This window comes from Neltuma alba, unplaced genomic scaffold, assembly GCF_004799145.2.
Source record: "Neltuma alba isolate B1F8T4 unplaced genomic scaffold, ASM479914v2 tig00000401_pilon, whole genome shotgun sequence".
NCBI lineage: Eukaryota > Viridiplantae > Streptophyta > Magnoliopsida > Fabales > Fabaceae > Neltuma > Neltuma alba.
Genome location: NW_021632036.1, coordinates 102905 through 126355, shown reverse-complemented (window position 1 = coordinate 126355; position 23451 = coordinate 102905).

Here is a 23451-nt window from a genome sequence, read left to right as displayed (position 1 = left end):
CTGACAACAAACACTTTGTTATCGGTGGGGTTGTAGACATAGTATCCCTTGGTTTCCTTAGGATATGAAAGTGACAAGTGTATGGTTATATGGGAAAAGAAGGTATTATGTGTACGGTTGGATGTAAGACACATGTGCGGTTGGATTAAAGACATGTGGCTTGATGATGTAAGCATGATGTCATCAAGATGAAGTAAGCATGATGTATAGGACACGTGTCATCACAAGATAAAAAGAGAAAATAGACGGTCCAGAGCAAGCCATGTATTTTTAAGATCAACGGTCGAGATTCGGTCTTGTTTTCTATACATACCCCTCCCCTTCCTCTCATTTAGTCCTAAGCCATGGAAACCTTGGGGAAGCTCTTGCAAAATGGTTTCTAGAGAGAGAAAGAAGAGGGAGAAAGAAAGGCCAAGTGGTTCCAAGCCAGATCAAGCTCTAAAACAAGGTATGTGTGCCGTTTTTGAGGTAGTTTCTACCTCTCTTGTTATTTTAGAGCTGGTGGTTAGTTTGATTGGATTTTTGATGATTGAAATTCTATAGGGAGGTGCTGCACGAAATTTATTGGAATAGGAGAAGATGATATGGATGTTAGAAGCATGTTTAAAGGCTTGGAAACAACAAGAATCAAGTGGTTCTTTGTTGATTTTGCAAGAAATCCAACTTTCCCTTAGTTTGTGGTTCTGTTCGGCCTTGATTGTTCTAAATAGTTAGGATTGGATTTTGATTGTTTTGAGCTTAGAAATGGATTCTACATACAAAATTATGTGAGGATAGTATGTGGAAATAATTTTAGAAAAGTTGGAATTGAAACTCAAGAGTTAGAGTTCAAGCATGTTCAAGAAAGAATCAAGTAGAGATAAGTTGATAACTTGATTCTAATAATCATTTTGCATCATGTATTGATGTGTTTAGGACCTTGGAACATCCAAAAGGATGTTCAATGGTGTTGACCGAAAATCCATAGGGTTGGAAAGACAAGGGGATCAAAGGAAAAGTAAGAGGAAAGCTATGTTACAAGGTAGTAAACTTACCTATATTGTGTGCTTGATATGTATGCTTGCATGATGTAATTGTGTTGCCATGATGTGACTAAGCTATGATGAAATGTTTGCAAAGTTATGTTTGCAAGTTTATGTTATGCTTTGCCTTGGCAATATGTTATGAAAGTATGAAATGCTTTAGCTTACTTTCCATAGTATTCATGTGTTAATGTTATAACATGTCATGCATGTTGTCACACCCCAAGTTTTGGGCCTAAGAATACACGGATTAGCCTAAGATAGGTAGGCTACTACATTCCTATGAGCAGGAGTTCTAGAAATGTAAAAGGAATGTTGAAGGGTTTCAGGGACTAAACTGTAAATAGAGAAAGTTCTAGGGACTAAAATGTAAAGAAAGTTATAGGCTCCAGTGAAGTCTCGAGGCCCAGAAATGGGAAAAGAGGTTAGTTCAGACCAAAGGTTATGATAGAGGTCATAATAGGGTGATTTATGAGGTTTACTTGACCAGTGGCAAAATCGTAATTTTTGAACAGTTTCGGGCCATGAATGGGTAAAAATGGAAGTAATACCCAAAAATTCTAAAAAATTCCAGAAAATGAAAAATGACATTTTAAGGCCTGTATATAAGGAGAAATAACGAAAATGCCCTTGAGTTGACTTAAAAGGAATTTATAAGTTTATGGCTCAGTTTGAGATGTAGAGGTTGATTTAATTGTTTGACTCATAAGGAAACCTCAGAAAATTATAGTAAAATGGGGATGTATAATCTAAAAGGCTATAGAATTTATAAAATTATTCTCAATCCTAGAAGGCCAGGAGAATGGCTTTAACATTTTTTTTAAGGCCAAAACTGCAGTTTATGGGTTGGTTATGGGAAATTTAAAAAGAAATACTTATGGTCTGAGTTATGATCTGAGAAAATTCATAGATTTTCTACAGAATTAAATGAATTTTATAGTATAAATAGATGAATTTTTGGAGTTCAAGATTGGATAAAATGCTCCAGTCAAATGTTAAATAATTAATGTCCCTTAATTAGGAGACAAAGTTAGAAAATATCTCAGATATTTTGAGGAAGACAAGTTCAACTTGAATTCTCTTCTTCTTTCCCGTGTGCTTCATTTATGAGGGTGATGAGTCATCATATGAGTCACTAGAAGATATTTTATGGGCAGTAGAAAAATTAGAATGCAATACGGGTAAGTGTTAGACAATTCCCTATCTACCTGGTAGAGCAAAATTTCTACTATGTGACTCAATAAGGTTGACTAATTGGTCAATAGTGTTGACTATTTTTTCCCCTCTGTTTCTTTAAGGTGACGCCATATATGTGCTTTTTATTAGCCAATATCAATTATTAAAAATACCTAGAGACCTCAGAAAATTATGAAAAATTAAAGGAAATTCATTTAGGAATTATGGAGATTTATAAAATTATTTTCAACCATAAATGATGAGGAAGTTAACTTTAATTGAATTTAAAGCTAAATTAATATCGGTAGATTGTCTGTTTTTACGGAAACGGCAATTTAAAGACTTATATGGGGAGAAATATTATGAAATTAATCAAGGAAGTTCCCTTTATTGAGATATAATTGATGGTGATCTGATATAAGAATTATGAGATACTAGAATTTTTTAGCTATCAGATAAAATAAGCCAATATTATATTACGATTCAGTCGACTGTCAAGATAACCGGGGTGGTAAAATTTCTGACAGAATGTCAAGAACACATGTCACGCCCAAATTGGCCAAGGGAAAAAGAAAATAAAAAGAAAAAGGAAAAGAAAATACTAAATCAAGTTAGATTAAAATTTAATTAGGGATAAGTAAAATGATTATGGTTAAGTAATCTTCCGTAGGATCGTGACATGTGGCAAACATGGTTCATTGGATAGCTAGGATTTAACCATCTATCTTTGAAAAGTCAAAAGTTTCTAGAAGGGTAATTAGCCAAGTTAATCAAAGAATTAGGAGAGTTAACCTTGATTAAAGCCTAATTAATTTTAATGGATAAGAAAGATGACATAAGCCCTAATGACTCACCATCCAAGTGTCAACATATTAAGCCACATAGCCTAAGATTTGTACATGTAGAAAGAGGTAAAAATTGGAGGGCTAAGATTAAGTCTTATGCAAGAAGGGCAAATGTGAAATTAATAAAAAAGGAAGCCTATAAATACCCCCTCCCACATGTTCATTTTGTGTGAAGCCTTTCAAGTAGGAAACCTCTTGCAAATTTTCGTTTAGAGAGAGAAAGAGAAGATTTCTAGTGAGAGAAAGTCATTTGGAAGCAAGGTAAGCTTCTACAACTCTCCTATTTCAAGTATAATAATGATATGTGGGTTTTGTGATATTTTAATGATGATGGAAAGTCATTTTCCTAAGGGGAAGTGCTGCCCAAATTTTATCAAAATGATAGGAAATGGTTTAGATGAAGTATGGTTAAGATTAAGCATGGTTAAAGGTTAAGGATTAAGTGATTACATGATTAGTTTTGTTGAGAATCCTTTTCCCTATAATTATATATATGGTTTGGCCAAATTGAGAAATGTAGGAGAGAAGATGTTTCAATTCAATTTGATGCTTCCAATGAGTTTAAATGATGATTTAGTGTGGGTATATACCAAGAAAGGGATGTTGGAAGAATTAAAAATTGAAATGAAAATTTTGAACCTATTTATCCCTATGGTTCTGCCAAGTTTCATAAAACTAATATAATAAATGGATTCTAAGTGAAAAATTATATAGGAAAGGCCCAAGAAAGTTTAAGAATCTAAGCTAGAAAAATAAACCCTAAAAGTCAAGAAAAAAGGGGTTTAACGGGTTATGTTAAGTTATGGAGTTGAGTATGGAGTTGAAGTAATGCTTAATGTTGTGTCATTGATTGCTTAATAGGCTATACATAACAAAGAGGCAAAGATCTAGTCAAGAGAAAAGAGTTCAAGAGGAAAGAAAGCCAACAAGGTAGCTTTTGCATTCTATTACTTGTTAGAGTTACTATACATTGTATGTTCATTGCTATGTGTTATGACGTTATGCCATGATGCCTCTATGCATGTATACCTTGGTTTATGCAAGATTGGGATGATATGTTATGTTATGATGTTATTTTTTTTCATGGCAAGTACATAATACTCAAGTATGTATGTATGCATGTAGCTTGAATTACATTGTGATATATAACCATAGTAATGTGTGCGATGTGCTACTAAGATTCCACAAGAATCTTACCCCCATACTTAACAAACCCTAAGGTATTCAACCTCCAAGAGCAAAGGAAAAGAAGTGGCTATAGTGGAGAGTTAAGTTTGCCTCAAGAAAAAGAAGAAGAATGAAGAAAAACCTTATGTTGGATAAATGTAATTAAGAGTATGTTTTAAGGTTTTAAGTTATGGCTATATGCTAGCTTATGTGTTAATATGTGAAAGCATGCTAGTGTTGTCCAATATGCATGATTATATGGTAGGAGAATTAGTATGCAAGTAAGACAATTTATCCTTTTAAGGGGGATAAAAGTCAACATTATGGACCTAAACTTTGACCAAAGTCAAATTAAGCAATCGAGTGAATATAGCCATGAGATTCGATGAACAAATAGATGGGATTTTTCTCTTTAAGATGAGAGTTGGTTCATCTGAATCTGATAACCACACAAGAAGTTATGTCCTTCCAAAGTTGGGCTAAAATAAGTGGAAAATGAAAAAATGACCATATGAACAGTAACTTTTTCAAGAAAAACTGGGCTTGAATTTTAAGGCAGTCAGTCCAGAAACTATTTTCTCTCAAAATTTTATCCAAAGAGCTTTCCATAGAACTTGGAATCACTCAATTTTGATTTTTCTACAATTAGTTATGAATTTTCGAAGTTTACCACATTTCTGGGTTACAATAAATAGTAATCCGTGAAAGAAAATTTTCAAACTTGATTTTTCATAACTTGTAGCCTTCAAAAGTGATTCCAAATGCTTTCGTAAGGCAACTTAATTGGTATAAACATAAGGTGTTACACATGTGTATTATGTCTTGCATGCTTATGGGTAGTGTTTACTACTGAGATTCTCCCGAATCTCACCCCTTCCTAACCAACTATTTAGGTCAATCAATGGTGGGCAATAATGGCAGGAGAGGCAAGGAGAAGAAAGTGGAGAATTATTGATGTTAATGAATGATGTTATTATTCAATGTGTAATTCTCCCATTATGTAATTTATGTTATGGATGCCAATGATGCCATGTATTTAATTACAATGTTTATGGGATGAATAGAAATATATGAGGATGATTGGGAAAGTGTAAACCCAATTTATGTATGTCAAAGAAATAGAAATAATTAAAGTAAAAAGGAGGTTAATGGATAAAACGTAGGTCCTAAAGCAGTGAGTTTATAGCTCCAGTTTGACCTATCAAATGAATGAGTTAAGCCATGAAATTTGACAGAGTTATAGTACACATCACAGGCTTTAAAATGAGTGCTAGATCACCTTAATTAGATGTGTACACAAGGAGATATGATTTTTATGGAATTAGTTATAATTTTTCAAAATTGGACCTGAAATCTGAATTTAAATAGTGAATAGTAATCCGAGTAGTTATGTTAAAATTTTAAATCCACGGGCTTGTGTCATGACCTGCTTGAACCATAATGCTTACAAATGCGTACTCTGAGGGGTTAAAGGTAGGATGTTTCATTTTGGTATCAGAGCAAAGGTTTTGGCAATTGTTTAAACTGAACGGAGGCTCTAGTAAAGGTTTTGATAAAGGTATAAGCAAAGTATTGGTTCAAGCAAAGCCCAGTATGAGTGAAATCCTTATCTAGGAAAGTGATGGGTTACCAGGATTGGTCCAACTAAGGTTATGAAACTAAGGTGACTTCTCTAGGGGAAATGGGTATAGAGGAGGAGTAAGGAATGACAGAAAGTAACCTAAGAGACAGGTAGTCACTATTAAGAGACCCCCCCTCAGGAAAGGAATGGTTAAGCTGAGAAAGCTTGACTGGGATATGAGTCAAAGTCAAAAGACTCCCCCAGAGGGTATTGGCTATGAGTACAATAGGCCAGCTAGGGGTATGAGTCAGTGCCCCAGTAGGGGAACCAGGTGGTAACCTAAACCCTAAGTAATCGATGTAACCTTGATAGAGGCAAGGTAACTAGACAAGTTGCTTGAGGTTTGTTCAAATCCCTGAATAGAGGTAAAAATCTCTAAGGGATAGTAAACCAAGAGGGACAGAGATTAGATAATAATGAATGAGGAGTCAATGATGACCGTGATGCCTGGCCTAGATACCATACAATAAGGTGATTAAATGTTTGCTGTGTGATGTGATAAGGGTATGGTGATCAATACCTGACCATAAGCATAATTGGTCAAGAGGTAAATAAAGTTAGAAAGAATAAAGTCAGGCATGATCCCTCTTGAGAATAGATTTGAACAGAAATAGATGAGAATGTGAAAGTTGATGGTCGCATTGAGAACTGACTTATAGAGAGAGATGAGTAGGTTCCCGAAGATGCTTAAAGCATGATGATGCGTAGATACTTGATAACATTGGGGACTAATGTAACATCCCAAATTTTGGCTCACAGATACAAGTAATAGCACAAGAAAAGGATGATTACTAAGTCCAATGCAACGAAAGTCCCGAAGATCCCTCAGAAAAAAAAAGAGAATTCTAAGGGCAAATGTGTAAAACAATAGTGTTCGGGGACTAAAGAATGACGAACTGGAAACAACTAAGGGCCAAAGGTTATGCCAAAAACTTGCAAGAGATGGTTCCGAAGGTTAGGCCTAAGGAGGGGCTAAATTGCAACGAAAAGATTCCTAGGCCAAATAGGGACCTAATTGTGAATAATAAAAATTCTAGTCAATCAATGTTCGAAGTTATCGAAAATGGCCCAAATGTTTCAGAAAAATTCCAGAAAAATGGGAATAGGATCCTAGAGGCAATATAAGGCTAGAAACGACGGAAATGCCCTAAAGTCATTTCAGGTTTTTGAGCAATTTGAGATAGTAACTCAAATTGAATTATCTAAGGTATGAGACGGCCTCAAATAATCAGGAAAAACTGGGGAACAGTAGTTGAGGAATTTACACAGATTGTAAAATTAATTCCAGCCCTAGAAACTGACAAGGTTAGCTTTAATTGAATTTAAAGCCTATTTATACCCTATCCGGGGAAAGTCAAATTTCCTGTCTATGGTTTGACTTTGGACCCAAGAAAAATTAGAGGAATACCCTGTGATGAAAGGGAAAGAATGAAACCCAGAGACAGATCAACAGAGTTACGAGCTGATAGGAAAGAATTCGACAAAATCGACTCCGATTGAATATTAATTATTAATATTTTGGGGAAATGAGAAAGAAGTATGATTCCCTTATGAATATTATTAGAAGAGTATGGGAATGTATTTTGAAGATGAAAAATGTGCTAAACCATGTCCCAGAGGTATCGAGTAAGTCAGGACCCGAGAAAGTACCTATTATGATGTAAACCGGTAAGATAGGTGGAGGAATATTTTTGGATGAATTTATGCACGAATTTTGCATGATTTTCCTCCCTATCATATTGCCATAGGGGCATGAGGATATGTGTGGAAATGTGTAAAAAGATTAAGGACATATTAGGATTAAAGAAAGGATTTTAAGTAAGGTGATTAAGAAGTTTAATCAAGGTAATTAAGAAAGTTAACCATGGTTAAGTTAATTAACCATGATGACATAAGCCTAAGATATTTAGCAAGACTCCTTGATGAAGAAGCCAAGATCAAGGGCTAGGATTAATTTGAAAATCAAGGGCCAAGATCTAATCTTGCAAAATAAGATCAATGGCTAGGATTTGTCAAGACTTTTTATAAAAATCTTCTCTCCCTCCCTTATGATATTTTCAGCCACCATGAGAGAGAGGAGAGGGAAAACGAAATGGAGAAAGGAAGAAGGAGAAGAGGAAGAACTCATGATCCTAAGGCCATCCAAGCTTCAAATCAAGGTATGTTCATGGATTTTGATCTAGTTTCTACCTCCCTTGGTATTTTTGAGCTTAGATGTTGGTTTGGTTGGGTTTTTCATGGTTGAAACCTAGGGGGGAGGTGCTGCACGAAATTGTTCAGAATGGGAGAAGATGAAATTAAAGTCATAAACATGTTTAAAGGCTTGAAAACAACAAGAATCAATTGGTTTGATATTGGTTCTTCAAGAAATCCAACTTCCCCTTTCATTTGTGTATGATTCTGCCATGGCTGGTTCTTTATGTTGGGTCTGAAATTTGATGATTTTGATGCTCCCAATGAGTTTAAATGATGATTTTGTATAGGGATATATGTAGAAAACATGTTTGGAAGCATTAGAATTGAAAATGGAAATTTTGGACCTAAGGCACCTATGTTTCGGCCAAACCAGAACAAGGGGGAAGGAATTGGATTTTGATTGTTTTGAACTTGGAAATGGATTCTACATGCAAAATTATGTGGGAATAGCATGTGGAATTAATTTTAGAATGATTGGAAATAAATCTCAAAAGTTAGAAACAAAGTGTGATCAAGTAAGAGCCAAGTGTAGAATAGGTTGATAACTTGGTCCTAATTGATGTTTCGCGTAATGTGTTGATGTGTTTAGGACCTTAGAACATCCAAGGGGATGTCTTGTTTATGTCAACCGAAGGCTCAAACACTTGGAAGGTTAGGGGAAGCAAACGGAAAGCAAGAAGGAAGCTATGTTACAAGGTAGTGAACTTACCTATACTGTGTGCTTGATATGTATGCTTACATGATGTGATTGTGTTGCCATGATGTGACTAAGCTATAATGAAATGTTGCAAAGTTATGTTTGCAATTTTATGTTATGTTTTTCCTTGGCAATATGTTATGAAAGCATAAAATGCTTTAGCTTACTTTCCATGGCATTCCTATGATGATGTTATGATAACATGTCGTGCATTTGCATTATGTCTTGCATGCTTATGGGTAGTGTTTGCTACTGAGATTCTCCCGAATCTCACCCTCCCTTAACAACCCCTAATAGGTATAAAGGGCATGGAGGAAAAGTCAAGGATGAGGAATGCAGGATTGATGGAAGAAGTCAAGAACATGTTATGGTCTTATAACATGTTAAGTTATGTAACATAGTTTATCAATTTATGTTTGATATGCCATGTATGTGGAATGATGATATTAAATGTTATGATATGTAAAATGGTATAAGGTTATGTATGGAGATATTATGTGGATTTATAGCATGACAAGAGGTGGAGAATTACATTGTTTATAAAGATTGAATTAAGTTGAAGGGATAGAATGTCCCTAAATGAGTCACGAATTGGTGCCAATGATGACACAGACCAAATGAATGAATTTAGCCATGAAATTTAGTATCTATACAGGACACATCCTAAGCTTTAAAATAAGTGGTAAATCACGAAAAATGGATGTGTATGCTAAGAGATATGGCTGTTCAAAGTCAAGACAGGATTTCTGGAAAGTACTGTTTCGACCACTTGAATAGTAATATTTAACGAATAAACTGTACTAATTGGCAAGGTTTGAGCCCTGAAAGTTATTTTTCCCTTGTAGAAGATTGAAAGAGCTTTAAGTGAAAATTAGAATCGCTCTGTTCTGATTTTTGTAGAATTAGTTATGATTTTTCAAAGTTGGACCTGAAATCTGGAGTTTAAACAGTGAAAAGTAACCCAAGTAATTATGTTGAAAATTTTAATCCATAGGCTTGTACTTTGATCTGCTTGAACCATAACGCTTACAAATGCGTACTCTGAGGGGTTAAAGGTAGGATGTTTCAACTAAATAGTACTCTTTTGTGTCCCTAAGGCATCTATGAGAAGTGCGACCATAACACCCAGGCCAGTATGGAATCTGAGAGATAAAATCCCTACAGATAAATGCGATTGCCCGGATGATCGAACGGGTCAGGTTGAGAGGCTCCCTTAATAGGGATTTGGTATGTAAGAATGTGCCAGGATGAAGATTAAATAACAAGCAAGTCTTGGCCATAGAATATCTCTCAAATTGGGAGGTGCTTTTCCGATGCAGAGTTGACGCTGCTCTGCCAAGAGCAAGCTGTCCTCTGAAGAGAAGAAAGAGGAACTGTTATGATGGGGTTGACAACATTATGAAGGTGACAGTGCGTCCTCCCAAAGTATTAGGGTTGACGCCGTACCTGTGAAAGTGTTATGTCCTCCATCAAGGCCGGGAAAGTGGTTAATGTGACGTTCTCTGGTGTGAGCAATACGTCCTCCCACAGGAAAGCGTAATAACAGCCAACGTAAGGCTTGCGGTGTTAACCTTACCCCAATGAGAGTGAAGTTGGCCAAGAGTGATGAAAGGATAGAATATCTGAGGATATAATGAAAATGATTTTACAATACCTCTCCTTGCAAGATGAGAAAGGGAATCTTAAGGCATGACAGACTGTCTTGGATATAATGATAAGCCCAGAAAGCCATAGAGGTGAACAAATAGCCTAGAGAATTACAGGGGTAAAATGATAGGGAAATGGCCTGAGGTAGCTAAAAATTAAGGAAAAAGGAAACGCAGGAAGGGTGAATGATTCCAGAGTTGACGAAAAGGATTGAGTAAGGCCTAAAAAGGCAATACGGGTGTCTGTGATCAGTTCTGGGGAATAATCAGTCAAGTTACTGGCTGAGGATAGGTGACTTATTCCCTAACTCAGCCCACTGGTCTAAAGGCTCCTAAAGAGTGGAGGCTCGGGTAGAATATGAAAGAATCCAGGGTCATAGTGGATCATAAAGAGGCTTACGGTAGAGTGCAGTAGCTCCCAAGGTCACAGTAGACCAAGCCTAAGGTAATGTTGCTGAGCCTTAATGGCAGTATCTCTTTGAGACACAAGAATGAGATGACCAGGGATGAGTTTAAGACAGGAAAACCTCCTTAGGTTGGTTACCTAGTACAGAGAGAGTACCCTTGACTTTTTCCACAGATACTGTTATTGTTAATTAGACTAAGCTCAATTCTGTTCTAGTCAACAAAGAAAAGTGAGGAAAGTAAAAGTTAAGGGCACCATAGGTTGTAAGTCCTGAAGGGTATGTATTTGGTAAGCTCTGTGTGAAATCAGAATGTAAAAGAAAAGGAATAGGCCCTTCAAATAAAGTATGAAAAGGTCTAAAATATGAAGCTACGGGAAGTACCTAGAGAAGATATGATAAAGGAAACCCAGAAAGCCATGATATGATGAGACACCTTAAGAAGAGGTATGTTGTTAAGGCACAACGTTAAATATGTGTGTCTAAGGAATGAAAGACATGTGTAAGAACACGAAAAGCATTCGTGTAAATGCCCAAGGGCATAAGAACTTATGAGATTAAGTGAACGTTCATGAGATTGAAGTATAAGACCTAAGGCTAAAGTCTGGCCAAGAAAGCAAAAAGCATAATCTATAAGCTAATAATGAGAGCCAAAGAACATTCTCCCCAAGAATTGGCTAGCTCTTACCAGAAATACCAGATAAGAAGAAGTCTATCCACCACCTACCCTAAGACCTCAGGGGAAGGCACGAAAGCTACAGTAATCGTTAGCCACAGTGTACACATCAATATACCGTATAATTGCATACTCCATTAGCTACGGCACCAGGTGCATTTCCCTAAGGGTGCCCTAAAGCCCCCCCGAATTGTAGTACTCCCAGGAAAAGAAAAGGTTGAGGTTTAATCTTGAAATTTCAAGGACGAAATTTTTATAAGAGGGGGAGAAATGTAACATCCCAAATTTTGGCTCATAGATAAAAGTAATAGCACAAGAAAAGGATGATTGCTAAGTCTATTGCAACGAAAGTCCCGGAGATTCCTTGGAAGCAAAAAGAGATTTTCCAAGGGCAAATGTGTAAAACAATAGTGTTTAGAGACTAAAGAATGACAAACTCGAAACAATTAAGGGCTAGAGGTTATGCTGAAAACTTGCAAGAGATGGTTCCGAAGGTTAGGCCTAAGGAGGGACCAAATTGCAAAGAAAAGATTCCTAGGCCTAAGGAGGGACCAAATTGCAAAGAAAAGATTCCTAGGCCAAGTAGGGACCTAATTGTAAATAATAAAAGTTCTGGTTGGCCAATGCTTAGAGTCAGTAAAAAGGGCCCAAATGACTTAGAAAAATTCCAAAAAAATGAGAATAGGATCACAGAGCTGATATAAGACTAGAAATGACGGAAATGCCCTAAAATCATTCTAGGGTTTTGGACAATTTGAGATAGTAACTCAAATTGAATTATTTAAGCTATGAGACAGCCTCAAATAACCAGGAAAAACTGGGAAACAATAGTTGAGGAATTTACACAGATTGTAAAATTAATTCTGTCCCCAGAAACTGACAAGGTTAGCTTTAATTAAATTTAAAGCCTATTTATACCCTACCCGGGGAAAGTCAAAATAGCTGTCTAGAGTTTGACTTTTGACCCGAGAAAAATTAGAGGAATTTCCCGTGATGAAAGGGAAAGAATGAAACCCAGAGACAGATTAATGGAGTTACGAGCCAATAGAAAGAATTCGGAGAAGGTAACCCCGATTAAGTATTATTTAATGATATTTCTGGGAAAAGGAGAAGCAAAATATCTAAACACCATCATGACGGTGCTGAGTCAGCATGCTGAGTCACCAAATGAAATCATGGCACCTATGAGTCAGCATGCTGAGTCACCAAATGCAATCATGACACCTGCGAGTCATCATGCTGAGTTAAGAGAAGATATTTACGAACAGCATAAAAATCAGAACGCAATACGGGAATATTTTAGACAGTCCTTTGTCTACTTGTTATAGTGAAATCTCTACTGCGTAACTCAGTAAGTTTAAGTAGTGTGTCAATAGAGCTAATTATTTTTATCTATGTTTCTCTAAGATGGCGCCATATATGTACTTAATTAAGATGAGAAAATGGTGCCAAAACATGTTCCAGTGGTACCGGGTAATTCAGGACTAAAAAAAGTACCCTATACAGTGCAGAATGGCAAAATAGGCAGAGGAATGCCTAAGGGCTATATTTTGCACGAATTTTATATTAATTTTCTCCCTATTTTAATGTCAAAATGATGAAGGAATATGAAAGTGACAAGTGTACAGTTATATGGAAAAAGAAGGTATTATGTGTACGGTTAGATGTAAGACACGTGTGCGGTTAGATTAAAGACATGTGGCTTGATGATGTAAGCATAATATCATCAAGATGAAGTAAGCATGATGTCATAGGACACGTGTCATCACAAGATAAAAAGAGAAAATGAATGGTCCAGATCAAGCCACGTATTTTTAAGATCAACGGTCGAGATTCAGTCTTGTTTTCTATAAATACCCCTCCCCTCCTTCTCATTTCGTCCTAAGCCATGGAAATCTTGGGGAAGCACTTGTAAAATGGTTTCTAGAGAGAGAAAGAAGAGGGAGACAGAAAGGCCAAGTGGTTCCAAGCCAGATCAAGCTCTAAAACAAGGCATGTGTGTCGTTTTTGATGTAGTTTCTACCTCGTTATTTTTGAGCTGGTGGTTGGTTTGATTGGATTTTTTATGATTGAAATCCTATAGGGAGGTGCTGCATGAAATTTATTGGAATAGGATAAGATGATATGGGTGTTAGAAGCATGTTTAAAGCATTGGAAACAACAAGAATCAAGTGGTTCTGTGTTGATTGCAAGAAATCAAACTTTCCCTTAGTTTGTGATTCTGTTCAGCCTTGATTGTTCTAAATAGTTAGGATTGGATTTTGATTGTTTTGAGCTTGGAAATTGATTCTACATACAAAATCATGTGGGGATAGTATGTGGAAATAATTTTAAGAAAGTTGGAATTGAAACTGAAGAGTTAGAGTTCAAGTATGTTCAAGAAAGAATCAAGTAGAGATAAGTTGATAACTTGATTCTAATAATCATTTTGCATAATGTATTGATGCCTTTAGGACCTTGGAACATCCAAGAGGATGTTTAATGGTGTTGACCGAAATTCCATAGGGTTGGAAAGACAAGGGAATCAAAGGAAAAGCAAGAGGAAAGGTATGTTACAAGGTAGTAAACTTACCTATATTGTGTGCTTGATATGTATGCTTGCATGATGTGATTGTGTTGCCATGATGTGACTAAGCTATGATAAAATGTTTGCAAAGTTATGTTTGCAAGTTTATGTTATGCTTTGCCTTGGCAATATGTTATGAAAGTATGAAATACTTTAGCTTACTTTCCATGGTATTCATGTGTTAATGTTATAACATGTCATGCATGTGCATTATGTCTTGCATGCTTATGGGTAGTGTTTAATACTGATATTCTCCCAAATCTCATCCCTCCCTAATCAACTATTTAGGTCAATCAATGTTTGGCAATAATGGCACAAAAGGCAAGGAGAAGAAAGTGGAGAATTATTGATGTTAATGAATATTGTTATTATTCACTGTGTAATTCTCCTATTATGTAATTTATGTTATGGATGCCAATGATGCCATGTATTTAATTACAATATTTATGGGATGAATAGAAATATATGAGGATGATTGGAAAAGTGTAAACCCAATTTATGTATGTCAAAAAAATAGAAATAATTAAAGTAAAAAGGAGGTTAAGGGATAAAACGTAGGTCTTGAAGCAGTGAGTCTATAGCTCTAGTTTGACCTATCAAATGAATGAGTTAAGCCATGAAATTTGGCAGGGTTATAGTACACATCCCATGCTTTAAAATGAGTGCTAGATCACCTTAATTGGATGCGTACACAAGGAGATATGATTTTTATGGAATTAGTTATGATTTTTCAAAATTGGACCCAAAATCTGAATTTAAATAGTGAATAGTAATCTGAGTAGTTATGTTAAAATTTTAAATCCACAGGCTTGTGTCATGACCTACTTGAACCATAACGCTTACGAATACGTACTCTGAGGGGTTAAAGGTAGGATGTTTCATTGGACGAACTCGAGCTTTTTGTTACTTCTTATTTTCCTTTCTTTCCCATGTCTTGAGGGGATGACTGTATATATGACTTGGATGATCTATGTTTTGGATGCTTATACCTGAAACCTATCTATGTACAAATATGAAGCATAGCTCAGTATAAAATATTTTGATGACTAAGTAATAATCTTATTCCTCTGCTCCTCTTGTAGTAATAAGCCAAGTAAAATGGTGAGAACCTGAAGAGAAACACAACCAAGGGAGGCAGCAAGAGAACCTCCCATTTGAAACGTCCTGCCTTTAACCCCTCAGAGTACGCATTTGTAAGTGTTATGGTTCAAGTAGATCACAACACAAGCCCATGGATTTAAAATGTCAACATAATTACTCGGGTTACTATTTACTGTTTAATTTCCAAATTACAAGTCCAAGTTCAAAAATTCATAACTAAATCTATAAAAATCGTACTGAGGTATTCTAAAATTCTACGAAAAGATATTTTGATGCTCTTTAAGGGAAAAAATATCCAATTGCACTTATCATTGCCCAATTTGTACAATTTAATCAATAAATATTACTGTTCATTTCATAAAATCTGGAACTTCCAGATTCTGTGGCTCAACTTTGGAAATTCATATCTCCTTGTGTACACATCCAATTGAGGTGATCTACCTCTCATTTTAAAGCTTGGGATGTGTACTATAACTCTGCCAAATCTCGTGGCTTAACTTATCAAACTGGAGCTACAAACCCACTGCTCCAAGATCTATATTTTATCTCTTAACTTCTCTTTACTTTAATTCTTTTTATTTCTTTGGCATACATAACATGGGCTTTCTCTTTCTCGTTCATGCTCATAGATTTCTATACATGTCATAAGCATTATAATTAATTACATGGAACTATAGGCATCCATAACATAAATTACATAATAGGAGAATTACACATTGAATAATAATATCATTTATTAATATGAACAATTCTCCACTTTCTTCTCCTAGCTTCTCATGCCATTATTGCCCATTGATGATTGATCTAAATGGTTGGTTAGGGAGGGGGTGAAATTCGGGAAAATCTCAGTAGCAAACAGTGCCATATTAATCATGCTAGATGGATGCTAATGCACTATACACAACTTGTTTATTCTCTTGTTAATTAGTGACATATTAGCATGCTCAAAGCTAACTTCTTGATGCATGGCCATGGAGACATAATCTACTCATCATGAATAGCTATTACAGCAGCTAAAACATATCACAATAACATTCAATAACATGTACACAGTGTCACACCTTACTATTATATTGACTTAGGTTCCTTTCAAAACCATTTTAGACCACATTGGATGGTCTTGAGCTCACTTTTTATCTTAAAAACGCTAAATTTCAGATTTTTACTGTTCATAGTGTAAAAATCCAGTTTTCTGGTCCAATTTCAAAAATTCATAACTTATTCCACAAAAATCCAATTGGGGTGGTTCAAAATTATATTTAAAGATATTTAAGTCCTCTTTCAAGAAAAATAATCTCACGATCCAATTCCTTATGAAAAAATGTCAGTTTTTTGTGAAATGCAACACTGTCCATTTGCCAAAAACCCTTTTTCCCAAATTCTGACCTTTAACTTTGAAAAATCATTAAAATTCATATACTTGGCCATTTTTAACGTATTAGCTATCAAATTGAATCTCAGGACATTATCTTTCATCATGCTAAAATTCTTGATTAAACACATTCAGGAGAATAATCAAAAAGTCACGTGAACATGGCAGTGTCAGTGTGCTTACAGCACTGTTAGCTTAATATATGCATAACCAAAAAGGGTCCACGAATTTTATGGCAAGACACCATACTTTAGCCTCCAATCTATAGCTTGCTCATAGGAGTTTCAGGCCCTAAAATGTTAGATTATATTTGGGGGATGAGATTTTAAGAAATCCCAGTAGCAAGATCAATCAACCAAAACATTAACATGCATCATTATAAAGCGTTTCAACATTAGCTATTATAGGAGAACTAATCTTTTTATAAATAGGCAACCTCAACATGCAAGGCCATGGCAACAAATGCAAGGAGCAATCATATCACAACATCATAGTTCAACCATATAATAGCAAGCATACATGCCATAAATAACAATGCAAAGTTAACATTAATGGCTAATTAGATCCCACTACCTTGATTCAATGCTTTTTGTTTTTCTCGTTGTTCCTTCTTGCTTCCACAAGTGCCAAACCCTAACATGGCAATCCATAAAAAGGGCAGCAAGAATCATCAACCATTCCTCATAAAATCAATAACATAACTCAAGTAACTCCTAAACCCTTTAAAGCTTCCATCTTTGTTCTTGAATTTTTAGAGTTGGTTTCCATAAACCCTAAAAATTCCCTCTTGACTCAACCCCACATGATTTTTGATGTAGATTCCAAATATCTACTTGGATTGAAAAAAATAAATTTCCTTCCTTCAGTTTCAGCTTGGCCGAACCATTAGGGTTCAAAACCCAAAAATTGCAACTTTGATTCAATGGCTTCCAACACTTGTTCTTTAGGTTTACCCTACATCATTTTTCATTTTGAACACAATGGAAGCCTCAAAAATTTGGAAAACACATCCTAGGGTTCATTTTTGGTCTTGGCCGAATTAAACCTCTTGAAGTTCAACCATGAAAAGCTTTTCAAAACAACACTAAACTACTTGAAACCATCTTAAATCATAGTGTTCTAACTATATTTAACAAGAAAACCTCCTTCCCTACACTATACCCATTTGGGCCAGCAACAAGAAGGGAAAAGAAGTGGTTTTTCCAACCATACAAATCAATAAAACAAAGCAAGCAACATTTTAAGACAACTTACCAAGCTTGGATCTTAGTTGGAAGGTCAAATATGCTTGCTTTTGCTTGATCTCTTCATAAAATCACTCTTGCTCTCTCTCTTTTCCCTTTAGCACGAAATAAGGTTTGATTATGGGGGAGGAAAAGCTCATTAATGCTCACAAAATATCCCACCAACCATCATTAATGATATACCATGTGTCAAGAGCCTAATTAGTCTTAATCCTCTCTCTTAATTAACTTAAATCATAATGTAATTAAATTCTAAAGTCAAGATCCTCTCCATTGGTAGCTTGCCACTTGAAAAGCTTTAATTACGATCCATTAAAGGCTTGACAAGTGGCAACTTGTGGGCCAAACAAAGTACAAGACTCTACTTGCTTTATCGGTGCACTTTTACTCCGGGTTTAACTTCTTTTCTATAATTACAGTACTTTGGCCTCTGTAATTATTTTTGTCAGATCCATAAATTATTCTCCTCATTTTTATCTTCCTAAATTGCCCTCTTTGTCTCAAATTTAATTTTCCAATAATTAAATAAAAAGGAAAACTATTTTCCTTCTCTTTAGTGATTTTTCCTCATTTCAAAGGAATTGGGAAAATCTTGGATACTTGAGGGTCTTATTTTAATTCATAATCTCTTATAATTCATTGGAATATCATAGGAATTTTTTTGGGATTTTATTCTTCTTAAAAATATTTATTTGGAATTTTCCAAATAAAGACCTTAAACTAGCTTAAATTGCCCTTAAATTCCTTTATAATTTCTCTAAGGGCAAATTGGTCATAAAACCAATTTTATAATCCCATATAATTCTCAAGGAATATTTTTCTTATTTTTCCTTAATTTTCTGAGGCTCGGAATTATTTTTCATAATTATTCTTGACCAATTTTCCTTAATTAGTCAAGCTTTTTATAATTGGCTTGGAAAATTATAATAATTATTTTCCACCAAAATTCTTCTATTTCTCCTTGTCATTTTTTACCTTTAAATATTTAGGAATATCCTATTCCTAATTTCCATATTACTGGATGTGACACACGGCAACACACAAGCATACAACATCAAGTAATGACAATAGGTAAGTTCACTACCTTGTACCTGAAGCTTTCCACTTACTTTTCCCTTGACTTCCTTGACTTTCCAACCATGTGGGCATTCAATTAACATCACCAAACGTCTTTTTGGTTGTTCTAAGGTCCTAAACATAGTCACATTGATCACACAATCTATTAGAACTACTAGATTACATAAAATTCAAGACTAGGTTTCTTGAACCTCAACCCTTTCTCTTGGTTTTAGGGTTTTCTTTCTAACTTTTCTAGCATAAATCTCATCATTTCCCATCCTTAAGATCCATTTCTTGTCAGTTAGAACTACTTTAGATGGCCTTAGATTCAAAAAGATCAAATCTGAAAATTTTGCTTCGCAGGTACTGTTCACGCAGAAATTCATAATTTTTGCTTCGCAAGTACTGTACACATATCCAAATAAAGTGTTCTACCCATGGATTTAAATCTTACAGAGTGTACTTTAATTATAACTAATTTCAGAATCAGATACAAAGAGAAACTTATTCGAAATAGGCATCAAGTCAGATACTATAACCATCACATACCTTGCTCTTGAAGCTTGAATCTTGTTGCTTCTTCTCGGCCTTCACCCCTACGTTTTTCTCTCTAAATTTTGGCAGAGTTTTCCCTCTATAAATGGCTACCAAAATGCTCTTCCAAGGTGGGGTATTTGTAGCCAAAACTTGGGCTTGAATGGAACAAAATGCCATTGGTGGCTAATAGAAAGGGTAAGGACAATTTTGGAACTTTAAGTTGACTTTTACATCATCATTGCGTCATCTTCTTGCATCATCCTTACCTTATTCTTCTAGAAGATGCCAAGTGTCACAAATGTGGTGGAGGAGAAGGGAGATTAGATCCTAGCTATTGGACCAAACTTGTTCCCTAAGTTTCCTCTTAATTTACTTGGCCCACGTTTCTCTGACTTTCTTTATGGCCTTTTGGAGCTCAGAAAATTCTTCTATCTACTCCATAAATTCCTTTAATTCTAGAGAGTATTTATGAATTTTCTTAGGCCATAACACTTCCTTTAAGCCTTGCATAAAAATTCATTTACTAAAATGCCGTTTTATCGGCATAACTGGCTTTTTATTTATTAAAGCCACTCCACTAGCCTTTTGGTTACGGGACTAATTTTATAAATTAGTACAACCTTTCAACCATTTAACCTCATTTTTGCGTATATTTGTGAGGTCTCTTGCTATTTCAAATAATTATCTCAAATGGTATACTTTTTACTGGTCATAACCTCAAATTCTATTTAAGCTACCTCAGGGGTATTTTCATCTTTTCTCTTCACAGAAGAGTCTTAGAATATTATTTCCCATTTTCTGAGATTTTCTTGGAACTCTCTGTATACTCTTCTATTTTTACCCTTGTTGGTCATAACTTTCTGAATTTTCGGTTTAGTCCCTGCTTGGACTTAACTTCATGCAATCCTTTCTTTGAGGTTTCTAACTTAACCGTTGGCCTATATCTAGCCTCTTTTCTCTCTCTAGGCCTTGAGACTTTACTGGAGCCTCTAACTTTGATTACACTTTAGCCCCTTAAAACTTTTACTTTGCAGTTTAGTCCCTGAAACTGCTTTGACTTCCTTTCTCATCTTTAGGACTTCTGCCAATAGGGGTCTGGTAGCCCATCCAATTTAGGCTATTTCTGGTACTTCTAGGCCCAAAAGCTGGGATGTTACACCATTGACCCGATTCAATTGGTTATAGACCGACTGGAGGAACAGTAGAAGGTGATGCAAGAAATTTAGGCAGCCTAAGCCTGCCAAAACTAGGAATGCGATGCTGCCTTAGCAGCCACAGTGACAGCAGTGATAGCACAGCTGCAACAGGCCAGCAGCTAAGTAGGTGCGACCTGTAGGGGATCCTGATTCACTAAGGCAGTGGATTAAATGATTCAGTACACAGAATTCCCCGAGCTTCACAGGGACATTGAATGTCCAAGTGGCCAAGGATTAGATTACTCGGCTGGAGAAGATTTTTAATGTGCTTGAATTTTCCTTTGAGAGAAAAGCTCATATGGCTATCTATAAACTGGAGGGTGAAGCTGATCGCTGGTGAAGAACACTGAGATGATCCTCCTGGAGAATGTAACCCCTCTTACTTGGGAAGTGTTCAAGGAACACTTTAATTTGAAATACTTCCCACTGTCAGTAAGAGACGAAAAGGAGGTAGAATTTCTGATGATTCAACAAGGTCCTCGAGAGTCCTTCGATGAGTACCTAGACAAGTACATGAGGCCCTCTCATTACTCTAATACCTCCAACTCCGCAATGATGAGCGGTGGAAAACAGAGAAAATGGTAAGGGGACTAAGGCAGGAGCTGAGGGAGAAGGTAGCCCCTCGACAACTTGAAAAGTTCAATCAGGCAGTGGAAGCCTGCCAGATTACTAAAAGTAGCCTGAACCACCAGTCGCTAGTCAGGGCTGTTAATGAGGACCTTTTGTCGTTCACCTTGGGGTTCTCAATCAAAAATAAATCCAAGCTATGCAATATAGTGCAAACTTGGGTCGTTTTACTTTTGGGAGCCTTTATTAATTACCTAAGCTAGACTAAATGCCATGCAATGCAATAAAAGGGGGTTTTGGGTTTTAAGATTTAAATAAATGATGACTAAACTAAATGCAATGGAAATAAACATAAGCTACTATATTTTTGGTATTTTTGATAAGATGATGATGGAATGGAAATGAGTGACAGGAAATCTCTTAAGAATGGTTTTGATGGCAATCATAGTTCACTTAAGATATTGGGAGTTTCACAAATCCATTAGATTTTCTTAATAACAACCTCAGTAACTCATTGAGTCCAATGTCTAAATCAATGAACTTCATTAATGAAAACATTGTTAAGCTCCCCTAATGTGTAATTTGAGAATGATCATGCAATTGGCTCAATGTAACCCACAATCAACTCAGTATCAAAACATGACCATACAAGATAGGAGAGAATCAAGAGAGTTACAAAGAAGCATATATGTGACCACATATATTTAAGCACAGAATTCAACATTAATCAATCCAAACTACAAAAGTAAATCATTAACCAATGATTACAGAATCAACTAAAGTGTCTCACTAAGAATTTACAAATCCTAGACCTAAGAAATCATAAATACATAGCTAGAAACTAAAGACTGAAACTGAAACTCCCCTTTAAAGCTTGGAAACTCATGTGCACCATTCTTCAAGAGTTGATAAACCCTAGCCCTTCAGAGCTTCAAGAAAAGCTCCAACTGAAGTGAATCTGTTAGCCATGGTAGCTGGGAGTGGAAGGAAATGAGATAGAGTGAAGAAAAGATGAAGGAAATGGATGGGGAAGAAGATAGAGGTGGAGAGGCAAGAAAATGAGAGAATAGAGGTGTTGGAGATGATAGAATGGAGTGATTAGGTCGAAAATAGGGTTTCTAAGGGCTTGAGGAGTCAATCTGGGTCAGATTATATGAGTAGAGGGTCCATATTTGCGTTCTGGATCCGAATCTGACGTTCCTGATACGAAGAGGTTCGTCGCGGCGAACTCAAAAGTTTGCCGTGGCGAACTATTCCAGAGAGGTATTCTAGTGAGATTTTGAGAGTTTGCCCCGGCGAACCAAAAAGTTTGCCCCAGTGAACTATTCCAGAATAGCCACTGATGCACATTTTCAGACTTTTTACTACAGCACAACATTTTCTTGGAAACTCTCATGTTATGTAATGCTTTAGTCTTCAATCTTGGCTCTAATTTTCAAGTTTCCTACAATGAAAAGCAACAATTTGAAGCATCAATTGTCCTAGAAATCAATTGAATACAATTAATAACTAATTATGACAATTTTACCCTAAAAAAGACACTAACACAAAGCAAGGACTCTAAATCTAAATTAAGCACAATTATCAATAAAAGGAGCCAAAATCTATGATAAAAACCCTCAAAATGATATGAAATAACATAGAATAATTGGTTTCAATCAGCCGCTCCTAGACCAGAAGGACCAGCAACAAGGGGCAGACCAAAGGGGACTTCTTCTAGAGGAAATAGGAAAAGACGAAAGCCTATGTTTTCCAAGAAGTCTAAGTGAGGAGGAGGAGTAAGGCAAGGAGGAAACAGTACTACGTGCTAGACCAAGGAATGCAACACCTGTGGTAAAAACCACAGAGATCGACTATGTTTGATGGGTCAAAATGTGTGCTTCCGATGCAGCAAGCCAGGGCACTATATAAGGGAGTGCCCTCTTAATATGGACAGCTTAAGGCCCCAAGCTTAAGGGAGGGTCTTTGCCCTCATAAGGGAAAAGGCTAATAAGTTGCTTGAGATGATACAAGGTACGATTCAAGTTAATAATTACCTTATGCATGCTATGTTTGACTCGGGTGCTGGCCACTCCTTTGTTTCATATGAATGCGTGAAGTGTATAGGCCTTGCTGTTAACATATTATTATATGATCTATGTGTGGCTACTCCTACGGGCACTAAAGTTTATATGTTGAATGTTTGCCTAAATTGTATTATCCGATATGCCCACTGTTGCACTATACTTGACCTAATATGTATGCCTTTTCATAAGATTGACGTGATACTTGGTCTGAATTGGCTGTCTACCCATAATATACTCCTTGACTGTAAGAATAGGACTTTGATTTTTCCTCCCCATAAGCTAACCCCTCATAC